At 32.4% G+C, this 7,330-nt stretch overlaps 1 pseudogene; it reads right to left on the bottom strand.

Annotated features, from left to right (window-relative positions):
• Positions 1 to 448: 448 nt before the first annotated feature.
• The window catches only part of LOC105621820, a 13,482-nt pseudogene continuing 6,600 nt past the window's right edge, over positions 449 to 7,330 (bottom strand).

The raw sequence follows: 7,330 nt of genomic DNA, 5'->3' as shown, positions 1-7,330 counted from the left end.
TTGCTATCACTTATTCCGCATTCAATTTCACTAAAGCCAAAGTGCTTCTACAAACTGTCTGTTGTTCTGACGTCACGTAATGTCCTTAGAATTTAGCAAACTGCTGGCAAGTTGTCATCATGCGTGCATGACGTGCCGTCAGTTTGCTGTCAACGTGACGAGTTTATTATTTCTCAATGTATACTCTTACAATTTCGTACATTTTAATACTAAAAAAATATTAAAAGTATTTTTGATTGAGATGTACTGCCGAATAGGCCGAGTTTCTTTTTCTTACTAGTATCCGTTTCTTACTAGTATTTTTATAATATAATCTTATACGAATTCATGATACGCATTTTGTATAAAAATGTATTATAATAGAATGCGTCTACGAAGAATAGACCATTTAAAAATTTATTTAACAATTTTGAATTTTGAAAAATTTTGATAAAAGTATTAAGAACTCTTAGAAGAACAGAACTCTTACTATCAATATTTTGTTGCCTTCGGCTTCATCCTTTATGTATGGCCTAATGAGACTATCCGGTTGCAGAAATCTGAGCGATCATACTTTCTTTGCTTCCTCTTTATTCAGTAGCTCTGAAATAAATACATTGAAAAATTTCCACCATTTATTGTATACATTAACAATCAATTTCTGAACAACTTTCAAATTTTAATTAATTGTCTTATTCATTAATTAAGAATGCTTTTGCATAATTAACAAGTCATATCGTCTAACTGCTCCAAAAGAACCACTTTCAAAATCAATAACACTAGCAATAGGCCTAGTGACAAGTCCAACAACACCTTTTCCAAACTCTTTGAAGAATTTTTCCACTCCTTCCTCTTTCGTTCATGATAAAGGTTTCATGACCACATCAGTCACACCATCGATTACACCCTATCAAATGACATAAACAAATTCATTCAAAAAACATTCATAAATATATTAAATTAAATAATTAACAGAATAATTAATCCGCGATCTTACCATTACTAAACCCTTTCTGCTTCGTGCAAGACCTTCTTGTAAGTTGGCGGGCTATTTATTGAGCTATTCTTGTCTCTTTCGCTGATAATCTTTGTCAAAGGTTAGAGCAACTATATCTTTGCCTGCAAAAACGTAAGTAACAAAATTAATAAATATTGTAATATTTTAAAATACAAAATTGTTAAATGCTAAAAATTAAGCATAATATAAAGTTCTTGCTTAATACTATCTTTTGCGAGTGTAAAAATACAATTTTTTAGTCGAGCAAAATTTAAAAGATTGGAGAAAGATGTACACCCATCGTTCCCGTAATCTTCGATACAGCGCCCGCCATTCCGCCGACAATAGGCCGATAGTTGGCCCATGCTGCGCATTCCGAAGAACAGACCCTCTTCTGAATAGCTCCTTGGAAGAGTTCATAGAACAGATGTTCGATACCCTTCATAGTTCTGATCACAAGCTCATATTATCCCGGATTACCGATCACATCGAGTCCCAGCACGAATACGTAGGTCTTAATTGCTTGGCCTGCGTAATGAGTGCTCGTTTCGAAAACGAGCTGCGTCATGAATACGTAGTTTCTCTCAAAGTATGCCAATCTGTATTAGTAGAAAACTTAGAATCTTAAAATTTCAGAACTTGTACAATACGCAAACTACAAAAAAGATTATTTCAGAAATTCTAGTACGCTTTTAAATATCTTTGATTGTAATTTTTAATATCTTTAATTGTAAATTGTACTAATTAAGAGCCTTACTTGAATACAATGTCGTTAATATCTGTCAGCGTCAATTCCTTGCAAAAGCATGTTCAATACTTGCGGCAACGCAGAGAGTCCTCCTCCGCTTCCGGTCATTGAAAAACTGATGTATATCTGTGAACAAAAAAAGAAAAAGGAGATAAAGATTTAACTGTCAGATAATAATGTTAGCATTTACATTTTTGTATCCATATATTGAAACGTGACACACCTTGAGAGGCGAAAAGTGTAGTAGATTGAAAAAGTTTTTCTGTTCGGCCGTGGTGATCAAACTGACGTGGTACATTAATGGTTCATCGAGTTTTATGTCTTTATGAAAGCACTCTGAAACAAACGAACAAGATCATCTATATGTTACAGAACGATCTAATAAAAAATATAATCGCGTCTTATCTCTTCCGCGCTGTTGACTTCGTTCGTTTCGAGTAAGCTCATTATTGCATTTATGAAGATAATGTCCACCTTGATATGAAATTCTTGTATGAGAACTTTGAAGTATCGGAATTGTTGCACAGTGCTGTGCTCCAATAGGCGCTTGACCTATTTAGCTCCGCAAAAGGTTTCATGACAGAAATAAACAAAAAATAGGAAAAAAATAGATACATAATTCTTAAAAAAATTGAGGAATTATATTTTCATAAGTATACGATGATTAACCTTCGATTATAGTATTTTACAAACTACATTTCTAAAAAAATCTTATTTGAAGTACAGAATGCAACTAAACCTCTGATCGGTAGAAGATTCCAAGTTTTTTTACAATTTAGAACCTCATAGTACCAATCATACTGATTTACTAACTTCCTAAAATTTTCTCTCAGATACAAACAAGCTATATCTATACTTGAAGATTAAAATTGCATATTACAGGAAATGCAATAAAAGATGTTTTTCGCATCAAAATGATAATATCTGTACTCTTCGTGACACTCTTTGGCGGTGGAACTGGAGTTAATATAACTGGAAAAACGCACTCCGACAACTGATTGTCGATCAGGATTTGTTGATCTTTGCAGCTGTACCTGATGCGCTGAAGTACGATATTACAGCCAAAGGTGAAGGGTGCGTCTGAAAGGTGCGTCTCATATCTACGATGCGGCCTCAGCATTTCCATATTTAAATAATCCACCTAGGTACAATGAAAAATAATTTTAAAAAATTAAGTAACGATAGAAGCTTCTTCTAGTCCACAAATTAAATTAGATCCAAGCCTTAAAAACTTTAAAGCGAAAACTTTTTATCATTAGTTTTGGGTCCAACATCCGATAGTCCACGTCCATTTTGCCGATTCGCAATTCCCTAATGTATCGTTGATATCCCTTTTCGATAGCGTTGATTTCCTTAGCATTTAACGCTCGCCTTCGACCATTGATCGACTTACGCATCTCCTATATGATCCCTGAGATTATAATATAGAATTTCATTAATTTTACATGGTAATACAATTATACGAAGAGAGTATATAATTATCATATTTTGTTAAATAATATTAAATTTATATTTGTCAATTATTGTGTAAAAATTATATGTAAAATTATAAAAATAAAATTATATTAAAAATATAATTTTAATTTTAAAAAATTACTAAGTATATGTAAATAAAATTTAATATTAAAAGACTGCAGTCTTACCTGTCGATGCACATATACAACAACTCGAACTTGGTGATGTTATTTACAAGAGAAAATCCAATACCGTGAATGTTCAACGATTTCCTGATCAATTATTTCCAGATCACCAGCCAGCTGACAATTCAGCAATCTTTAAATTTATAGAAAAGCACTCTCTGAATACCGTCTAGGAACGAAACATAAAACAGTTTTTCGTCTATTTCCAGTAGTTGGAAAGTGCCGAAATTATCCTGGAAAAGAAATGTGAAAGAAATGAAAGAATTATCCTGGAAATAAGGATTCATTATTCGCTTTTATGAACATTTCCCCTTGCTTCCGTTTACCTTGCGAAGATTATCTTCGGTTTCCTTGCCACTGTTATCTTCCCACACCAGTTTTCGTGGTACTGCCGGATTTTCCCAAGTATAAAACATTCTATTGTATGACTGCACGGATCTGTCAACATACAAATCGGTTTATGTCGAATAAATATACAGGGTGATCCCCCGCAAGCCTTTCTGCTTAACTTGAAATTAATATTGTTAATAATGATAATAATTTTAATTAATTAGGGTACAAAAATTAGGTGATTATTTAAGAAAAAAAAAACAGTTGACTCATTCAGAGTTAATGATCTCGCCAACTTACCTAACGTTGAGAGAACCTTTTTCTCATAGATTGATAGTATGCGGCGTATGATGATCATAGCTGGCGCGTTGCCTGGGACATAGGCCGACATGGAGATGTAAACGCCGCCCTCGTTGATGTCTACATTGATTCCTCCATATTATGAAAAATATTTTGTTAGAGGTACAAAACACAAATATTTCATTATTTATTCTAGTTAATTGTGCTCACAGCATATAAATAAATTATGCGTACAGTTAATTATTACTCTTTGTTACTATACTTCATTACCTTGTGTAATTTAGCATAGTTGTGTGACTGTCAGTATAAATAAATACCGCGATTTTCTCGAATTGACTTGCGACTTTAGCTTTTAGAATCTTGTTGTTCAGTTCGAGGCCACAGAGCCGCGTATTCACCAGGAAGCACCTTGGCATACAGCAGTGATATTGTAGTGCAATATTTCACTAAAAGATTTCTGTAGTAATAGAATTTCTTATATCTAATGTACTTTGATTATCGGATCAGCTAGTCGGCCATCCTCCTGGCATTCTATAAGAAAATCTGCGTTGTTGATAAGTATGTAGTATGAAGTAAACGTGATCTGCTTGGTCAACAAGTTGTATGTTAGCTGATTGTCCGATCTGTAACACTCCGATCTGTAACAGAAAAACTTTATTTATATTTATTTCTTGTTTTATTCTCTATTTTTTTATTTTAAATATATTATATTATTATTAATTTGTTAACAGATACGTTTTAATGTAAACAAAAAAAAAAGAATAAAAATTAACAACATAAGAATCTGATATATCATTCCATTGTATTTACGTGCCACCACATCCTCGCTATCCGCGACATCGATGGAGAATTTGTCGAACCACTCTCCGTCTTCCACTCTGATCATAGCTTTCTTCTTGCTAAAGCTTTGGAGCGGAACGAGAATAGAATAGATCCCTTGAAATGTTCTGGATACAAGATAATCAAGAAATCATCTGCTGTCTGGAAACAGCAATCGATATAAATTAATCTTCAACTTGTTAAAAATACCTTTGAAACATCATGCAGTTAAGAACAAGTAACTAACACCTTCATAATATTAGCTTGTTTCACAAACTTTGTCGATTTTGCATTGCAATCAAAATGTTTTATGTCTAATATCTAAAAATGAGGAAATGATCGAGGACTGAAAGACTGGAATATTTTAAAATACAGCTATTAAAAGAAAATATAAATTAATTAAGAATAGAGAGAATTAAGTAAAGGAAACAGAAAATAAGTAGCGTGTGCAATAAAGCATAGTTATGCATAATGATGTTAGCTAATTAATTTATGTATGATTTATATTTGATAAAATGCAATTGTAAAAATCGACACAATGATAATCTAATACTTTGAGGCCGTTCACATATACCGGTGGCACGATTAGACGATTGTTATTTGATAATGATTAAGTCTTGCGGACATAAGCGAACACAGAAACAGCGATAGTATTGAAATAAAGCGATGTGTCACTGCGCAAGTTTTCCTCTTCCTATACTGTGCGCGTTGCCAATAACATTTTATAGCAGAAACGAATTTCTGAAAGATGTTTGTACATACATTTTCATGAATAAAGCGATGAATATCGACATCTATTCAATAAAAAAAATTTGATTTGATTTAAGCGATGTATAATAATGGTTCAGAAATCATTGTGTAATTATTAACAATTCACACAAAAAGAACAATTTTGTTAAAATATTTAAAAAATTTTTAATAAATTAGATAGATACAAATTGGAAAATAATTCTATTGGATCATTAAAATAATTGTACAGAAAACTTAAGCGTGAGTAATATTCCAAAAAATTTCAATATTCTAGCAATCTGTTTAAACGTCCTACATTATTTTGATAGTTTAACAAAATCATTTTTAGATCTGCATCTAGCTAAATATTTAAATACTTTAGCAAAATTATTCTTTCCATGCAATAATACTGTAGAATAATACTGTAGAATAATAGTGTAGAATTAAAAAATTCTGAAAGCTAATTTTGCTGATAATATACAAGACTATTTATGAGAATGCAGCACGATAACAGAAAATCTCTATCTTTATCGGATTCGAATGCTCTTTGCCAATCTTACTTGATTTCTGTAAAATAATGGCGTATGTTGAATACAAGACTAATGGCAGATGCAATGCTGGTTAGTCTTGCGACAGGAACACAAGAAAGGCTGAAGATCGAGCGAGGAAGCAAACATTAATACAAGAGTATTATTTGATATAAGAAGAATGCGTATCAATAAAGAATTCTACAATGTATGGCTGATGCAAAAGGAGCTCTCTGTAAAATGCGGTTGAGACTTGAAAATCTTAGGGGATTTTCGAGATTCTTTGACAAATGTAGAGATAATAATCAATTACAAACTGTATGCAGAGGCAAAGTTACCAAAAGCGATGAAACTATCACTGTAAACATATACCCTATAGGACAGCATTAAACCAGTCTTCAGCATCCAGAAGAGACAATACAGCGCCATGACAATCGAATCAAGACCTTTGTAAGACGTATGCATTCCAAGATCCAGAACCATTTTCTGCGCGCTGTCAAACAACCAAACTGCGAATTCTGATAGGTCCGCCATGATTTCCCCTCTGCATGACCAATTCTTCTCCCGATAATTGGCTAACTATAACACATCATTCGATGATGTGATTTTAAATAAATAAATCGCAAATGTTATGTTTTATAAAAGGTAATAAAGCTTCGAGCAAGTTTTCCTGAACTGTGCCAGGCAAACAGATGATGATATCGATCGGTAGGAAGTTTTTCAGATACATAGACGGTATAGATGTACATTGTAGATAGTATTAGCCATGGTATGACGAGTATTCTCAAAATACACCTGCTCGATCTCTCCCACAGCCTGCATAAACGAATATTCTGTATATTCGAATATTCCTCTATTATTTATTATTAAGAATAATTGTTAACTTTATTAAACGAATAAAACTACGTCTAAAGCAAGAAATACATATATTTAAAACATATATATATAAAGACATCGACCTGTATATAAAATGGTTCTGTAGAATTTTGCTTAGATCGCGACTCGCATTTCAATAATTTCGTCATGGAAATAGCTTTCTGCAGATCCTTCCAGACAAATGGTTCGACTGACACCATATATCTAAAGTACATTAATATGACCATTAAAAATGTTATATGTCTAAGTTTTTCGATATCTATATTTTATAAAAATATATATTATATATCTATAATGTATTATATATTATACTTTCAAAAAGAGTATTAAATGCAGATGATTTGAGACCGCATGTACTTTTGTTAAATTCAGTCATCTTATCTAC

The sequence above is a fragment of the Atta cephalotes genome (assembly GCF_000143395.1).
Source record: "Atta cephalotes unplaced genomic scaffold scaffold00037, whole genome shotgun sequence".
Classification (NCBI taxonomy): Eukaryota; Metazoa; Arthropoda; class Insecta; order Hymenoptera; family Formicidae; genus Atta; species Atta cephalotes.
The sequence above is the reverse complement of the archived record's forward strand: the minus strand, read 5'-3'. Positions and strand labels throughout refer to the sequence as shown.